Here is a 19,293-nt window from a genome sequence, read left to right as displayed (position 1 = left end):
TCCCTCAGCGCTCACAACAAGCAACCTCTAACAAAAGTCCCTCTACATCTATTCGAGGTAAAAATGATGAATCAGACACCTTATCGACAGCAACAGCTCATGGTCCTCCTGGAATCAGAAGTTTTTTTTGACTCAATGGAGGAACATAGACAGAGAAATGCTGATGAATGTCTTGCTCGAGCTGTGTATGCAACTGGTTCACCTCTGATGTTCGCAGGCAATGTGTATTGGAAGAGATTTCTGAATGTTCTTCACCCAGCATACACCCCTCCAACCAGACATGCTTTATCTACTAATTTGCTGGATGCAGAGTTCAAGAGAGTTCAAGTGAAGGTCAAGCAAATCATAGAGAAAGCTGTATAGCAATCATCTCTGATGGGTGGTCGAATGTTCGTGGGCAAGGAATACCAGTATTCTACAAGAGCACAGACCCCAGGGACAACAGAGACACCGGTCTTTACATTGCAGATGAGCTGAAGGCAGTCATCCATGACCTTGGACCACAGAAGGTATTTGCACTGGTGACAGACAATGCTGCAAACTTGAAGGCTGCTTGGTCTAAAGGAAACCTACCCTCATGTCACACCCATTGGCTGTGCTGCTCATGCATTGAATCTGTTCCTCAAGGAGATCATGGAACTGAAAACAATGTATACACCCTACAAGAGAGCCAAGAAAATGGTTAGGTATATGAAGTGTGATACAGCAACAATCTACATCACCAAGCAAAGTGAGAAGAATAAGAGCACCACATTGAAGCTTCCCAGCAACACCCGTTGGGGTGGTGTTGTCATCATGTTTGACAGTCTCCTGGAGGGGAAGGAGTCTCTCCATGAAATGCCCATCAAGAGGATCAGTCTGGGCGGTCTGGCGAAGTACACTTCCAAGCAAGGGCTTTGGGATGGAAATGCATTATATGGCAGTCGTGCCAACATATCTCATCAGCCACCTGGCGGAAGGGACTTTGTGGATCTGAGGCTCTTTCCCGTTGTCTTCATCATCAGCTGCCTCAGAGCGAACTGATCCTTGTTTGGGAACACACACCAAATCATGCAACAGGCTGACCAATGCAAGGGTTGAGAAAGTGGTGTCCATCCGGGCAAATGTGAGTTTTTTTTAGCCTGACAAAGAAACAATCCTGTGACAGTGAAGATGAGGCCTCAGAATCTGATGTTCAAGAGGTGGACATGGAGGAGGTCCAGGGAGAAGACATGGAAGCCTGAGAGGAAGACAACCAAAGCTTTTTACAGATGTATGTCAAATGTTTTTGGGAGATACGATGGATCATTCAATATTCCCTTTTGATGTTCAGTGAAATCATCCCATGTCAACTAATTTAATTAAAGTTCAATTCGTAATTAAATAGTTTTTTTTCTTTTTCTATTGGTTTGCAATTATATCTACTTATGATAAGGTAAAATGTTTCTGTTTCTGTCTCCATATGATATGGTAAATATATCCAATGCAAAAAACATCTACATTTAAATGCTATTAATATTGATTTACATATTTCTGTTAATTGCCATATATTCCATTAATTCCCATTGAAAGTTTCCACCTCTGAATATTCCCCAAAATGTGCAACCCTATGTGTGTTCCAGTCTGTGTGTTTTGACCACAACAATGGCCTGTTTCTCTTGCTCTGTGTTCCTGCAGCAGTGGTTTGAGATCATGGGAAAGGCATAAGGATGTAACATTGTGTGTGTTCCTCTTTACTCTAGATGCTAGCTTATAGCCCCTGTGGTCTGCCTGGCTGGCTCCAGAACAGTTTATAGCACTCCCCTTTTCTGTTGACTGGGGACCTTTTTTATAGGAGAAAACACACTAAGTTACTCACTGACTCAGACTCTGAAACCTGAACTGAACTTTCACTCTGCAGGAATTTAGTGGAGGAGACTGAGAGGGAAAGAGCAACGCAGAGCTTCCTACTGTTGTCTACATCCTAACTTTCTTCTCTGGGTTAACTAAGTCTCTCTGTCTTTTCATCCCATTTACAGGGAGTAACCAATCATTTTTTTGGAGCGACAACTTCCGATCTGCACTGGAGTACTGAGTTTTGTTGTGTGAGTAAGTACTCCTGCTTATCCCAGGTCTCTCCTCCCTCTCTGCCCCTCCCCCAGACCTCTACTACTTCCATGTGAAGTAGGTCTCTCCTCCCTCTCGGCCCCTCCCCCAGACCTCTACTGCTTCCATGTGAAGTAGGTCTCTCCTCCCTCTCTGCTCCTCCCCCAGACCTCTACTACTTCCATGTGAAGTAGGTCTCTCCTCCCTCTCGGCCCCTCCCCCAGACCTCTACTACTTCCATGTGAAGTAGGTCTCTCTCCTCCCTCTGCCCCTCCCCAGATCTCTACTACTTCCATGTGAAGTAGGTCTCTCCTCCCTCTCTGCCCCTCCCCCAGACCGCTCCTACTTCCATGTGAAGTAGGTCTCTCTCCTCCCTCTGCCCCTCCCCAGACCTCTACTACTTCCATGTGAAGTAGGTCTCTCTCCTCCCTCTGCCCCTCCCCAGACCTCTACTACTTCCATGTGAAATAGGTCTCTCTCCTCCCTCTCTGCCCCTCCCCCAGACCGCTCCTACTTCCATGTGAAGTAGGTCTCTCCTCCCTCTCTGCCCCTCCCCCAGACCTCTACTACTTCCATGTGAAGTAGGTCTCTCCTCCCTCTCTGCCCCTCCCCCAGACCTCTACTACTTCCATGTGAAATAGGTCTCTCTCCTCCCTCTCTGCCCCTCCCCCAGACCTCTACTACTTCCATGTGAAATAGGTCTGTCCTCCCTCTCTGCCCCTCCCCCAGACCTCTACTACTTCCATGTGAAATAGGTCTCTCCTCCCTCTCTGCTCCTCCCCCAGACCTCTACTACTTCCATGTGAAATAGGTCTCTCTCCTCCCTCTCTGCCCCTCCCCCAGACCTCTACTACTTCCATGTGAAATAGGTCTTTCCTCCCTCTCTGCCCCTCCCCCAGACCTCTACTACTTCCATGTGAAATAGGTCTCTCTGCCCCTCCCCCGACCTCTACTACTTCCATGTGAAATAGGTCTCTCTCCTCCCTCTCTGCCCCTCCCCCAGACCTCTACTACTTCCATGTGAAATAGGTCTTTCCTCCCTCTCTGCCCCTCCCCCAGACCTCTACTACTTCCATGTGAAATAGGTCTCTCTGCCCCTCCCCCGACCTCTACTACTTCCATGTGAAATAGGTCTCTCCTCCCTCTCTGCCCCTCCCCCAGACCTCTACTCCTTCTTTGTGAAATAGATCTCTCTCCTCCCTCTCTGCCCCTCCCCAGACCTCTACTACTTCCATGTGAAATAGGTCTCTCTCCTCCCTCTCTGCCCCTCCCCCAGACCGCTCCTACTTCCATGTGAAGTAGGTCTCTCCTCCCTCTCTGCCCCTCCCCCAGACCTCTACTACTTCCATGTGAAGTAGGTCTCTCCTCCCTCTCTGCCCCTCCCCCAGACCTCTACTACTTCCATGTGAAATAGGTCTCTCCTCCCTCTCTGCCCCTCCCCCAGACCTCTACTACTTCCATGTGAAATAGGTCTCTCTGCCCCTCCCCCGACCTCTACTACTTCCATGTGAAATAGGTCTCTCCTCCCTCTCTGCCCCTCCCCCAGACCTCTACTACTTCCATGTGAAATAGGTCTCTCTCCTCCCTCTCTGCCCCTCCCCAGACCTCTACTACTTCCATGTGAAATAGGTCTCTCCTCCCTCTCTGCCCCTCCCCAGATCTCTACTACTTCCATGTGAAGTAGGTCTCTCCTCCCTCTCTTCCCCTCCCCCAGACCGCTCCTACTTCCATGTGAAATAGGGCTCTCTCCTCTCTCTGCCCCACCCCCAGACCTCTACTACTTCCATGTGAAGTAGGTCTCTTATCCCTCTCTGCCCCTCCCCCAGACATCTACTACTTCCATGTGAAATAGGTTTCTCCTCCCTCTCTGCCCCTTCCCAGACCTCTACTACTTCCATGTGAAATAGGTCTCTCCTCCCTCTCTGCCCCTCCCCCAGACCTCTACTACTTCCATGTGAAGTAGGTCTCTCCTCCCTCTCGGCCCCTCCCCCAGACCTCTACTACTTCCATGTGAAGTAGGTCTCTCTCCTCCCTCTGCCCCTCCCCAGATCTCTACTACTTCCATGTGAAGTAGGTCTCTCCTCCCTCTTTCCCCCTCCCCCAGACCTCTACTACTTCCATGTGAAGTAGGTCTCTCCTCCCTCTCTGCCCCTCCCCCAGACCTCTACTACTTCCATGTGAAATAGGTCTCTCTCCTCCCTCTCTGCCCCTCCCCCAGACCTCTACTACTTCCATGTGAAATAGGTCTCTCCTCCCTCTCTGCCCCTCCCCCAGACCTCTACTACTTCCATGTGAAATAGGTCTCTCCTCCCCCTCTGCCCCTCCCCCAGACCTCTACTACTTCCATGTGAAATAGGTCTCTCCCCTCCCTCTCTGCCCCTCCCCCAGACCTCTACTACTTCCATGTGAAATAGGTCTCTCCTCCCTCTCTGCCCCTCCCCCAGACCTCTACTACTTCCATGTGAAATAGGTCTCTCCTCCCTCTCTGCCCCTCCCCCAGACCTCTACTACTTCCATGTGAAATAGGTCTCTCCTCCCTCTCTGCCCCTCCCCCAGACCTCTACTACTTCCATGTGAAGTAGTGTTACTGAGATTTCCCAGTGCCAAATTAACTATAGAATGTGTTAAACCACCTTTTGATTTACATGTAAGATACCAAACCAAAGTTTCTATTGTTAATGTTTCAATGTCATATTCTGCTTTGTCCCATCTTATTTTTGCTATGATGTCTTGTTACTTAGATTTCCCAGAGCAGAATGTTGCTAGTAGAACCCCACAAAGAGAATTTAGTTTCCTGTCCCGTCTTGTTTTGCTATGATGTCTTGTACTGTATTTTAAAGGTGGATGGTTTTGCCTGTGAGACAAATGTGATTGGAATGGAGAGGGCTGGGTGCCATCTTGACTTCTTTAATGAAAGGGGTGGGGTGATAGGCTGTGGAGTAATTGGGATTGCTGTAGTTGAAACCACAGTGGAAAGCAAAGCAGTGCTGGATTAACCTTGATGAATTTCAGAACACTTAACTCATGTGGAATGAGATGTTATGAAAAGGTTGTGTGCATGCGTGCATCTTCTTTGTGTGTGTGTGTGCATGCGTGCATCTTCTTTGTGTGTGTGCGTGTGTGTGTGTGTGTGCATGCGTGCATCTTCTTTGTGTGTGTGTGTGTGTGTGTGCTTTATTGCTGTGCCCTTACACCATGGTGTTGTTTCAGTGACTCAGATGAGGGCTGTAATTACCACAGGCCGTTGCTAAATCTCCCTGACCGCTTGGGCGGTTCACTCTAAAGCACAGACAGACAGACCCTCATTCTGCTGATCTCAACCTGACTCTACTTTTTACCACCCTCAGGAGAATGGCAGACACGTAGTCAGTCAGGCACTTCTCAATGTTTTCTCAATTTCTATGGAAGTAGTCTTCAGTACTATTAGCCTGGTCCCAGATCTGTTTGTGCTTTATAGTCAACTCCTATGGTAGTTGTCATGTTTTGCATTACAATAACCTCAGGCATTGGCAAGACAGCACAAACGCATCAGGGACCAGGCTCCAGTGTTAAATATTGCACTGTAAGTTGTCATACTCCAAACCAAAATAACCCATGTATTATGTGAGAACTGCATTGTGTAGTAGTTATGTTTACTGACGGATGAACTATCTAACCATTGTTTGCTTAACCTAATCAGCAATGGCACAACAAGGCATCAAATATGGTGATACTTGATCATATAAATCTTATCAAACTCATTACACCATCACACTTCTATGTTTAACATCCATTTTCCTAGATGGATAGTTTCTTCGTGTTTCAATTTCTCATTACAATGACCTGATCACAAAGGTCAGTGTTTCACACTCTCCTAGATCATTAGTAAGAGCAAAACCTGACATTAAAGTTGGAACCTCCGTGTCTGCCAGCTTTTCTCTTCTCTCGGCTCCTCCACTCTGTTCTTAAATAAAATCAAGTCACACATTTCATACAAAAAAAGTCCTTCCCATAAAATTATAAAGTGAGAAAGATAAAATAAAAACACTAATCAGGTTTGGGGTCAATTCCATTTCAATTTAGAAAGTAAATAAAATTAATATTCCTAATGTTCTTCATTGAAAAACATTGAAGAGAATTATAATTGTAATTTCAGTGTACTTCCTGAATTGACTGGAAGTTAAATGACTCTGACTCTGAACATGGCATTTCCTCTCCTTTCTTCTCTCCTCCCTCTCTACCCTCCCCACCTTACCTCTCAGCCCCCCCCCCCCTCTTCTGTTCTCCCTCTCCTCTTCTCCCCTCATGTCCAACCCAAGGAGCTGGATACATGGCGGCAATCTGCAGGAAGGGATGGAATCACTTCCTTCCCACCATTGTCTGCACAGTTGCTGTTCATGTTTTGTCTTCTGTTCAACTATATTATTCCATTTAAGGCAGCTCTTGATACCCAAATTATTCAGTAGGAGTTAAAAGAAACTGCCATAGCACATTCGGTGTGGTCCTAACCTATTGCTACTGTAGGAGCGTTGCTCTCTGGCCACACCTGCTTATTATATAAGGGTGAACAGGCTTTAGTTACCAAAAGTTAAACCTCTGATTACACTGTAATACCATAGGAGTTTACACTGTTTTCTAGAAGAGAGGGAGAGCGAGAGTGAAAGGTAGCCTGGTCCCAGATGCTGTATTGCCATGGCAACGACCATAGAAGTTAGCTACAGGACAAACAGATCTGGGACCAGTCTAAGTGAGAGGTGGGTGTTGTAGTGAAATGGGTTGTTTCAAGAGAGCAGGGCATGTTTGCAGGTTTTCTGCATTAGAGACTTGGCCTGTTTCTCAAATGGCATCCCATTTCCTACATAGGGCACTTAGTTTGACCAGAGCCCTATAGGCCAATATATAGGGAATAGGGTGCCATTTGGGATGCAAACTCAGCCTGTTTCCCTTGTAGCGCCGTGGCCATTATGTAAATTGGAGCCAGGTGGCCACAATTTTAAAGGAAATTGTAAACGCATGCAGCACACACAGACAATTGTAACTGTTTGTGTTCCTCAACCCCGGTAATCAGAACCAAGCAAGCAACCGATGACTACTCTCTTACTATTTCTTTCTCTCGTTCTCTCCATCCAGTCTGATCAACAGGATCAAACCAGGCATCATCAAGAGGGTGAACAGACTCTCCACACCAATTGCTGGTCTGGTAAGTGCCATTCACATCCTTCATATTCAAAGCAGAGCTGGGTCAAAGACCTATGTAAAATACTTTCAAGCACTTCATTTAGTTTGAAGCCAATGGAATAGTCCCAGAAGACGAAATGCCAAGCTAAATCAAGTTCAGCTCAAATACTTTCAAATACATAAAATACTGACAGCTTTAAAAATATACTTCAAATATTTGTCATATACAGTGCCTTCGGAAAGTATTCAGACCCCTTGACTTTTTACACATTCTGTTACGTTACAGCCTTACACTAATATTAATTGAGTAGATATAGAGTTGAAGTCGGGAGTTTACATACACCTTAGGCAAATACATTTAAACTCAGTTTTTCACAATTCCTGACATTTAATCGTAGTAAATATTCCCTGTTTTAGGTCAGTTAAGATCACCACTTTATTTTAAGAATGTGAAATGTCAGAATAATAGTAGAGAATGATTTATTAAAGCTTTTATTTATTTTGCTATATTCCCAGTGGGTCAGACGTTTACATACACTCAATTAGTATTTGGAAGCATTGCCATTAAATTGTTTAACTTGGGTCAAACGTTTCGGGTAGCCTTTCACAAGCTTCCTACAATAAGTTATGTGAATTTTGTCCCATTCCTCCTGACAGAGCTGTTGTAACTGAGTCAGGTTTGTTGAACTTGCTCGCACACACTTTTTCAGTTCTGCCCACAATTGTTCTATACGATTGAGGTCAGGGCTTTGTGATAGCCACTCCACTTTGTTGTCCTTAAGCCATTTTGCCACAATGTTGGAAGTATTCTTGGGTCATTGTCCATTTGGAAGACCCATTTGCGATCAAGCTTTAACTTCCTGACTGATCATCTCTGGGAGACAGAACGCGTCTCCTTCCTGAGCGGTATGACGGCTGCGTGGTCCCATGGTGTTTATACTTGCGTACTATTGTTTGTACACATGAACGTGGTACCTTCAGGCATTTGGAAATTGCTCACAAGGATGAACCAGACTTGTGGAAGTCTACAATATTCTTTTGAGGTCTGATTTCTTTTGATTTTCCCATGATATCAAGCAAAGAGGCACTGAGTTTGAAGGTAGGCCTTGAAATACATCCACAGGTACACCTCCAATTGACTCAAATGATGTCATTTGGCCTATCAGAAGCTTCTAAAGCCATGACTTTATTTTCTGGGATTTTCCAAGTTGTTTAAAGGCACAGTCAATTTAGTGTATGTAAACTTCTGACCCACTGGAATTGTGATACAGTGAATTATAAGTGAAGTAATGTGTCTGTAAACAATTGTTGGAAAAAGGACTTGTAGATGTCCTAGCCGATTTGCCAAAACTATAGTTTGTTAACATGAAATGTGTGGATTGGTTGAAAAACAAGTTTTAATGACACAATACCCCATAATGATAAAGCAAAAAATTGTTTTTTAGAAATGTTTGCAAATGTATATAAAAAAACTGAAATATACCATTTACATAAGTATTCAGACCCTTTAATCAGTACTTTGTTGAAGCACCTTTGGCAGCGATTACAGCCTTGAGTCTTCTTGGGTATGATGCTACAAGCTTGGCACAACTGTATTTGAATAGTTTCTTCCATTCTTCTCTGCAGATCCTCTCAAGCTCTGTCAATTTGCATGGGGAGCTATTTTCAGGGCCCTCAAGAGATGTTCAAATCCGGGCTGTGGCTGGGCCACTCAAGGCTTGTCCCTTGAGACTTGTCCCGAAGCCACTCCTGTGTTGTCTTTGCTGTGTTCTTATGGTCGTTCTCCTGTTTGAAGGTGAACCTTTGCCCCAGTTTGAGGTCTTGAGCACTCTGGAGCAGGTTTTCATCTCTGTACTTTGCTCCGTTTATCTTTCCCTCGATCCTGACTAGTCTCCCAGTCCCTGCCGCTGAAAAACATCCCCACAGCATGATGCTGCCATCACCCTGATTCATTGTAGGGATGGTGCCAGGTTTCCTGCAGACGTGACGCTTGGCATTCAGGCCAAAGAGTTCAATCCTGGTTTCATCAGACCAGAGAATCTTGTTTCTCATGGTCTGAGAGTCGTTTAGGTGCCTTTTGGCAAACTTCAAGCGGGCTCTCATGTGCCTTTTAGGAGGAGTTGCTTCCATCTGGCCATATAGGCTTATCGAGTGCTGCAGAGATGGTTGTCCTTCTGGAAGGTTCTCTCATCTCCACAGATGAACTCTGGAGCTCTATGAGTGACAACCTCCCTGACCAAGGCCCTTCTCCCCCGAATGTTCTGGCCGGGTGGCCAGCTCTGGGAAGAGTCTTGGTGGTTCCAAATTTCTTCCATTTTAGAATGATGGCGGAGACTGTGTTCTTAGGAACCATCAATGCTGCAGAAATGTTTTGGTACCCTTTCCAAGATCTGTGCCTCGGCATAATCCTGTCTCGGAGCCCTACGGACAATTCCTTCGACCTTATTGTGTTATAAGAATATCTTGTGTGTTTTTGTTCTTCCTTGTTGTTTTCTTTCATTTTATTGTTATTAATTACTGCTTTTGTTGGGGTTAGAGCTTGCAAGAGGCATTTCACTATACTTGTGCATATGACATTAAAACTTGAAACTTGACAATGGTATGCTATTTACCCCACTAGTGATTAGCCTACAAGTGAGCATCAATGGAAGATTCACAGGACCTGACACAGATCAATGCATAACATTAAAAAAAAAATCAATTCTATAATGCTGAACATTATTCTTTCACTGTTGCTGTTAACCTAGGCTGATGTTAGCCAACAGCTACCGGAATAGCCCCCTGAAACTGCTCATTGTCTGCTGTTGTGGCATTTTGCATCATTCTGATTGGTCAAGAGTAGAGACATAAAAAATATATATATATTTTTTTATATATATTTTTTTCTACATTATTCAAATAGTGAAATAATTTAGAATGCCCATCCCTAGGTTACTGTACTTTACATTCAAAAACATTCTGTCACATCAAATATCAGCATTTGACAGTTCATTCTAGTTCAACTGCAATCTCTCTCCCAATGCATTGGGGCTACAGTATGTCTGTGGAGAACGCTTTGGTAAGATCTGAGGAGTTAAGAAGTATTGGAGTCGTGTTGACAGCTGACATGCTCGGAGGTATACTGTCGGTGCTGGGAAGAACTACCTGTCTGCTCCACTAAACTGTCTCCCTACATATTCATCCACACTAATAAGTGTAGTGAAATGGGAGCAGCCTGAAAGACCAGTGGACACATTGGAGCACTCCTTAAATTGTGGGATGCCAGCTGTGCTAAAGACATTGTTCAATCAAAACCGCAACCTGGAAAGGGTGATTGTTGTACGTGCAGTGTGAGAGTACGGGGATTTTTTTTCATCAATGAGTGGAGATTAAACTTAACTAACATTGTCAAACATGTTCATTTTCAGCATGGATGTTTTTTTTTTCTTCATTCTAGCATTTCTGGATCTGAACCCCTCTCGCTATACTCGGCCCTGTCTCAGGATGGTAAGTTGGTGGTTGAAGATATCCCTCGGGGGGTAAGGTAGGCAACAACACCTCCTCCAGACTGATGTTCAACACAGGGGGCCCCACAGGTGTGCTTGCTCACCTCTCTCATGTACTCAAATCAAATCAAATTTATTTATATAGCCCTTCGTACATCAGCTGATATCTCAAAGTGCTGTACAGAAACCCAGCCTAAAACCCCAAACAGCAAGCAATGCAGGTGTAGAAGCACGGTGGCTAGGAAAAACTCCCTAGAAAGGCCAAAACCTAGGAAGAAACCTAGAGAAGAACCAGGCTATGTGGGGTGGCCAGTCCTCTTCTGGCTGTGCCGGGTGGAGATTATAACAGAACATGGCCAAGATGTTCAAATGTTCATAAATGACCAGCATGGTCGTATAATAATAAGGCAGAACAGTTGAAACTGGAGCAGCAGCACAGTCAGATGGACTGGGGACAGCAAGGAGTCATTATGTCAGGTAGTCCTGGGGCATGGTCCTAGGGCTCAGGTCCTCCGAGAGAGAGAGAAAAAAAGAGAGAATTAGAGAGAGCATATGTGGGGTGGCCAGTCCTCTTCTGGCTGTGCCGGGTGGAGATTAAAACAGAACATGGCCAAGATGTTCAAATGTTCATAAATGATCAGCATGTTCGAATAATAAGAAGGCAGAACAGTTGAAACTGGAGCAGCAGCACAGTCAGATGGACTGGGGACAGCAAGGAGTCATCATGTCAGGTAATCCTGGGGCATGGTCCTAGGGCTCAGGTCCTCCGAGAGAGAGAAGGAGAGAATTAGAGAACGCACACTTAGATTCACAAAGGACACCGAATAGGACAGGAGAAGTACTCCAGATATAACACACTGACCCTAGCCCCCCGACACATAAACTACTGCAGCATAAATACTGGAGGCTGAGACAGGAGGGATCAGGAGACACTGTGGACCCATCCGAGGACACCCCCGGACAGGGCCAAACAGGAAGGATATAACCCCACCCACTTTGCCAAAGCACAGCCCCCACACCACTAGAGGGATATCTTCAACCACCAACTTACCATCCTGAGACAGGGCCGAGTATAGCCCACAAAGATCTCCGCCATGGCACAACCCAAGGGGGGGCGCCAACCCAGACAGGATGACCACATCAGTGAATCAACCCACTCAGGTGACGCACCCCTTCCAGGGACGGCATGAGAGGGCCCCAGTAAGCCAGTGACTCAGCCCCTGTAATAGGGTTAGAGGCAGAGAATCCCAGTGGAAAGAGGGGAACCGGCCAGGCAGAGACAGCAAGGGCGGTTCGTTTCTCCAGAGCCTTTCCGTTCACCTTCCCACTCCTGGGCCAGACTACACTCAATCATATGACCCACTGAAGAGATGAGTCTTCAGTAAAGACTTAAAGGTTGAGACCGAGTTTGCATCTCTGACATGGGTAGGCAGACCGTTCCATAAAAATGGAGCTCTATAGGAGAAAGCCCTGCCTCCAGCTGTTTGCTTAGAAATTCTAGGGACAATTAGGAGGCCTGCGTCTTGTGACCGCAGCGTACGTGTAGGTATGTACGGCAGGACCAAATCAGAGAGATAGGTAGGAGCAAGCCCATGTAATGCTTTGTAGGTTAGCAGTAAAACCTTAAAATCAGCCCTTGCTTTGACAGGAAGCCAGTGTAGAGAGGCTAGCACTGGAGTAATATGATCAAATTTTTTGGTTCTAGTCAGGATTCTAGCAGCCGTATTTAGCACCAACTGAAGTTTATTTAGTGCTTTATCCGGGTAGCCGGAAAGTAGAGCATTGCAGTAGTCTAACCTAGAAGTGACAAAAGCATGGATTCATTTTTCTGCATCATTTTTGGACAGAAAGTTTCTGATTTTTGCAATGTTACGTAGATGGAAAAAAGCTGTCCTTGAAATGGTCTTGATATGTTCTTCAAAAGAGAGATCAGGGTCCAGAGTAATGCCGAGGTCCTTCACAGTTTTATTTGAGACGACTGGACAACCATTAAGATTAATTGTCAGATTCAACAGAAGATCTTTGTTTCTTGGGACCAGGAACAAGCATCTCTGTTTTGTCCGAGTTTAAAAGTAGAAAGTTTGCAGCCATCCACTTCCTTATGTCTGAAACACATGCTTCTAGCAAGGGCAATTTTGGGGCTTCACCATGTTTCATTGAAATGTACAGCTGTGTGTCATCCGCATAGCAGTGAAAGTTAACATTATGTTTTCGAATAACATCCCCAAGAGGTAAAATATATAGTGAAAACAATAGTGGTCCTAAAACGGAACCTTGAGGAACACCGAAATTTACAGTTGATTTGTCAGAGGACAAACCATTCACAGAGACAAACTGATATCTTTCCGACAGATAAGATCTAAACCAGGCCAGAACTTGTCCGTGTAGACCAATTTGGGTTTCCAATCTCTCCAAAAGAATGTGGTGATCGATGGTATCAGAAGCAGCACTAAGGTGCACGAGGACAGATGCAGAGCCTCGGTCCGATGCCATTAAAATGTAATTTACCACCTTCACAAGTGCCGTCTCAGTGCTATGATGGGGTCTAAAACCAGACTGAAGCATTTCGTATACATTGTTTGTCTTCAGGAAGGCAGTAAGTTGCTGCGCAACAGCCTTTTCTAAAATTTTTGAGAGGAATGGAAGATTCGATATAGGTCGATAGTTTTTTATATTTTCTGGATCAAGGTTTGGCTTTTTCAAGAGAGGCTTTATTACTGCCACTTTTAGTGAGTTTGGTACACATCCGGTGCATAGAGAGCCGTTTATTATGTTCAACATAGGAGGGCCAAGCACAGGAAGCAGCTCTTTCAGTAGTTTAGTTTAGTTTAGCTTGAAGGTTTAGAGGCCATGATTATTTTCATCATTGTGTCAAGAGATATATTACTAAAACACTTGAGCGTCTCTCTTGATCCTAGGTCTTGGGAGAGTTGTGCAGACTCAGGACAACTGAGCTTTGAAGGAATACGCAGATTTAAAGAGGAGTCCGTAATTTGCTTTCTAATAATCATAATCTTTTCCTCAAAGAAGTTCATGAATTTATCACTGCTAAAGTGAAAGTTATCCTCTCTTGGGGAATGCTGCTTTTTAGTTAGCTTTGCGACAGTATCAAAAAGGAATTTCGGATTGTTCTTATTTTCCTCAATTAAGTTTGAAAAATAGGATGATCGAGCAGCAGTAAGGGCTCTTCGGTACTGCACCGTACTGTCTTTCCAAGCTAGTCGGAAGACTTCCAGTTTGGTGTGGCGCCATTTCCGTTCCAATTTTCTGGAAGCTTGCTTCAGAGCTCGGGTATTTTCTGTGTACCAGGGAGCTAGTTTCTTATGAGAAATGTTTTTAGTTTTTAGGGGTGCAACTGCATCTAGGGTATTGCGCAAGGTTAAATTGAGTTCCTCAGTTAGGTGGTTAACTGATTTTTGTCCTCTGGCGTCCTTGGGTAGACAGAGGGAATCTGGAAGGACATCAAGGAATCTTTGTGTAGTCTGTGAATTTATAGCTCGACTTTTGATGTTCCTTGGTTGGGGTCTGAGCAGATTATTTGTTGCAATTTGCAAACGTAATAAAATGGTGGTCCGATAGTCCAGGATTATGAGGAAAAACATTAAGATCCACACCATTTATTCCATGGGACAAAACTAGGTCCAGCGTATGACTGTGACAGTGAGTGGGTTCAAAGACATGACGGACAAAACCCACTGAGTCGATGATGGCTCCGAAAGCCTTTTGGAGTGGGTCTGTGGACTTTTCCATGTGAATATTAAAGTCACCAAAGATTAGAATATTATCTGCTATGACTACAAGGTCTGATAGGAATTCAGGGAATTCAGTGAGGAACGCTGTATATGGCCCAGGAGGCCTGTAAACAGTAGCTATAAAAAGTGATTGAGTAGGCTGCATAGATTTCATGACTAGAAGCTCAAAAGACGAAAACTTCATATTTTTTTTGTAAATTTTAATTTGCTATCGTAAATGTTAGCAACACCTCCGCCTTTGCGGGATGCACGGGGGATATGGTCACTAGTGTAGCCAGGAGGTGAGGCCTCATTTAACACAGTAAATTCATCAGGCTTAAGCCATGTTTCAGTCAGGCCAATCACATCAAGATTATGATCAGTGATTAGTTAATTGACTATAATTGCCTTTGAAGTAAGGGATCTAACATTAAGTAGCCCTATTTTGAGATGTGAGGTATCATGATCTCTTTCAATACTGACAGGAATGGAGGTGGTTTTTATCCTAGTGAGATTGCTAAGGCGAACACCGCCATGTTTAGTTTTGCCCAACCCAGGTCGAGGCACAGACACGGTCTCAATGGTGATAGCTGAGCTGACTACACTGACTATGCTAGTGGCAGACTCTGCTATGCTGGCAGGCTGGCTAACAGCCTGCTGCCTGGCCTGCACCCTATTTCATTGTGGAGCTAGAGGAGTTAGAGCCCTATCTATGTTGGTAGATAAGATGAGAGCACCCCTCCAGCTAGGATGGAGTCCGTCACTCCTCAGCAAGTCAGGCTTGGTCCTGTTTGTGGGTGAGTCCCAGAAAGAGGGCCAATTATCTACAAATTCTATCTTTTGGGAGGGGCAGAAAACAGTTTTCAACCAGCGATTGAGTTGTGAGACTCTGCTGTAGAGCTCATCACTCCCCCTAACTGGGAGGGGGCCAGAGACAATTACTCGATGCCGACACATCTTTCTAGCTGATTTACACGCAGAAGCTATGTTGCGCTTGGTGATCTCTGACTGTTTCATCCTAACATTGTTGGTGCCGACGTGGATAACAATATCTCTATACTCTCTACACTCGCCAGTTTTAGCTTTAGCCAGCACCATCTTCAGATTAGCCTTAACGTCGGTAGCCCTGCCCCCCGGTAAACAGTGTATGATCTCTGGATGATTCGTTTTAAGTCTAATACTGCGGGTAATGGAGTCGCCAATGACTAGAGTTTTCAATTTGTCAGAGCTAATGGTGGGAAGCTTCGGCGTCTCAGACCCCGTAACAAGAGGAGTAGAGACCAGAGAAGACTCGGCCTCTGACTCCGACTCGCTGCTTAATGGGGAAAACCGGTTGAAAGTTTCTGTCGGCTGAATGAGCGACACCGGTTGAGCGTTCCTACAGCATTTCCTTCCAGAAACCGTGAGAAAGTTGTCCGGCTGCGGGGACTGTGCCAGGGGATTTATACTACTATCTGTACTTACTGGTGGCACATATATATATATATATATATATAAAAAAAATATATATATATATACGCTGTTTCATCCTTTCCTACACTGAAATTACCCTTGCCTAACGATTGCGTCTGAAGCTGGGCTTGCAGCACAGCTATCCTCGCCGTAAGGCGAGTACAGCGACTGCAATTAGAAGGCATCATGTTAATGTTACTACTTAGCTTCGGCTGTTGGAGGTCCTGACGAATCGTGTCCAGATAAAGCGTCCGGAGTGAAAAAGTTGAGAAAAAAAATAAAAAAAATAAATATATATATATATATATATATATATAACGGTAATTAAAAGTAAAAACCGTAAAGTTGTCAGGTAGCAAAATAGGTTGGCAACAAAATGCACAGCAACTCGAAAACAAGTCTGCAAGTTGTGACCGGAAATGACGTAGTCAGCATACAGAATGTATGTACTCGGTGTAAACTCATGACTGTGTGGCCATACACGTCTCGAACTCAGCCAATTTTGCTAACGACACAACAGTGTTGAGCCTGATTAACAACAGCGACAAGACAGCCTACCGGGAGGAGGTGAGAGCCCTGGCGGAGTGTAGGGTCCTATAAAATCTGTAGAAAACGCGGACGGAATCACGGAATCCAGACATTAAAACTAAATTCAACAATATTCAAAAATGTATTGAACTTAGTAGGGAATCAACTACACTGAACAAAAATATAAATTCAACGTGTTAAGTGTTTCATGTTTCATGAGCTGAAATTTAAGATCCCAGAAATGTTCCATACTCACAAAAATCTTATTTCTCCAGAAATGTTGGCACACATTTGTTTACATCCGTGTTAGTGAGCATTTCTCCTTTGCCAAGATAATCCATCCACCTGACAGGTGTGTCTTATCATTAAACAGCATGATCATTACACAATAAAAAGCCATTCAAATGTGCAGTTTTGTCACACAACAGAATGCCACAGATGTCTCAAGTTGAGGGAGTTTTCAGTTGGCCTGCTGACTGCAGGAATGTCCACCAGAGAATTTAAAGGGAAGCTCATCTGCGTGCTTGTCGTCCTCACCAGGGTCTTAACCTGACTACAGTTCGGTGACATAACTGACTTCAGTGGGCAAATGCTCACCTTTGATGGCCACTGGCTTGCTGGAGAAGTGTGCTCTTTCGCGGATGAATCCCAGTTTCAACTGTACCGGGTAGATGGCAGACAGTATTATTCTGTAATGTAGAAAATAGTAAAAATAACACAAAAAAACTGGAATGAGTAGTCCAAACGTTTGACTGGTACTGTATGCATATACTTTATTATAGTCATGGCTCATCATATGTAGCTACACCCCTTTTTTATTCATATACTGTCCATTCTGTCTATACACACCATTCACATAAATATAGTTATTTATATTCTGGACTCTGACATTGCTCATTCTGATACATTTGTCTTTCATTTCTTGTTATTTTTTAAAAACTTTTGGATAAAGTGTGTTTTTGTATTGCTAGATATTGCTGCATTGTTGGAGCTATAAACATAAGCATTTCACTCCACCTGCAAAATTGTGTACGCAACCAATAAACATTTTATTTTATGTTTACTTCTTGGCTCACAGGAAATGTTTTTAAAAGTCTGGGAACTAGTGATGTGACAATTGTAAAAAAAATAAAAAAATCTGTTTACAAATAATTCACAATTCAGATAATGGTCCTGCTTATGACGACTAGGGGGCAATGCAGTTCAATCTGCCACAGTCCTGGCTACCAGACGGCACTTACTGCTGACCCCCACCCACTCGACAACCATGGTAGTTAATGTTGTTTTAGGTTCTCTGGTGTGTGCCTCTACTCCATATTCTCGGTTATCAGTACATGGGACTTCATGTCCCTGTTCTTATCAATGTGATGGCTCATTGCAGTGATATACAAGTGTGTTCATCGACATCCAACAATCTGTTGTTTATGCTACGTATGGTGTTTGAGAGCTTGCGCTTTGTACATGCAGCGCAATCATTGTACAATTTCTCCAGGCCATCTCCGGGCCATCACGGTTTTCGACATGTTATCTAGTAGTGTGGTTCTAGATATGCCATCAGGGCAGTGACGCTGACATCCTCTACCAGTGACAATGTCTGCATATCAATTGCAATCGTTTCTGTAATCAGCACAGTGCTTTTCTCACTACGTCCATTATCATACTGCTGCCAGTAACGGGTTGGGGCTCACGGTGCCTCCCTTTCAGATGGTTAACCACCTGTTCTGCCACTGTAGCTCAATTCCACCTCAAACTTTGCATTTCACCACCTTCTCATTTAACTTCTCAAAGTATTGCCATACAGGACTTCACTGCTGTCTCACACTGACATTTTTCCAACTGTTAATGACGATGAGCGCTTTATATCCATGCCAAATCATTTGACAGATTCACATCTCCTCCTAAAAACATTCCAGCATTGTTGCGTTAGGTAATTGTTTATTTATGTTGTCCCTTTATGATGATGATCGGGTTCCTGTTAGTGGTAACTTTGTAATAACTGCAGTGTGATTTTTAGATATTTTTTGTGTGGGGGGTTTAGGTTAAGGATTTTTTTCTAAATGTTAACAATCCCAATGTTGTTTAAACGGTCACACCTCTACTGGGATACAAACTTTTTAAAAGCTTACCAAACACTGCTTTTTATACTCAGGTTCATCATCCAAACAGCAGCCAAGGGGGTTCGTTGTGGGTCTAATTGTGTCCATCTGCTCTGAGGAGGACTTGAGGAGAGGCTGATTTTTAGCCTGGGTCATGTTCATTAAGCTCTAAACAAGGGGATAAAAATGTATTGAAACGGGGACAGACTACCTGGACTCATCAATAATAAACACAAATTTTCTGTAGCAAGCTTTTTAAGACCATAGTGCCCTAATGAATACTACGCCGGTGGGTACCTGGGAACTACCGGGAACTACTCCAAACAAATAGTTTGGCATTAGAACGAACATGCATGTCGGCTGAAGCAGAAACAGACCGGCATCCAGTCTGGCACCCATACTAGAGCGCTATGGGTGTAAATAGTCAACAGTAACTACACGGTACTTACCAACCAGTGTACTCCCCCAGAACTATGCCGTAACATGCAACCTACCTCACTCCACCAGAGCCAGGTTGTTTGGTGCCCATTACCCATTAAAACAGACACCTGCTGAGGTAATAGGGGGATAAATATCGGTGGAGGTGTTACTCAACATTTACCATCCACAGATCAATGTCTCTGACTCTTAAACCCTATTCGGACGGGATACGTTTTACTGGGGAGGTCTGGTAATGTAATTGTGTGCACGGGCACAACACCACATCTGTCATTTTTGTCCTGTCCAAATCTGCCATGTCAGTAATTTTTACATGGTAGGAGAGTAACAATTCCAGCCAGA

The 19,293-nt window shown here is 44.3% G+C and overlaps 1 protein-coding gene across 2 annotated transcripts in view; it reads left to right on the top strand.

The window, feature by feature from the left end:
• Positions 1 to 1,997: 1,997 nt before the first annotated feature.
• The window catches only part of LOC109871121 (LIM domain only protein 7), a 113,104-nt gene continuing 95,808 nt past the window's right edge, over positions 1,998 to 19,293 (top strand). For both annotated transcript variants that reach the window (XM_031805673.1, XM_031805672.1), the window contains exons 1-2: positions 1,998 to 2,067; positions 7,174 to 7,243. The gene's annotated coding sequence lies outside the window, so the exon portion shown is untranslated. The remainder of the gene's footprint in view (positions 2,068 to 7,173; positions 7,244 to 19,293) is intronic.

Source organism: Oncorhynchus kisutch, linkage group LG26 (genome assembly GCF_002021735.2).
Source record: "Oncorhynchus kisutch isolate 150728-3 linkage group LG26, Okis_V2, whole genome shotgun sequence".
Classification (NCBI taxonomy): Eukaryota; Metazoa; Chordata; class Actinopteri; order Salmoniformes; family Salmonidae; genus Oncorhynchus; species Oncorhynchus kisutch.
Note: the sequence above shows the minus strand (reverse complement) of the source record. Positions and strands in the feature narration are given on the sequence as shown.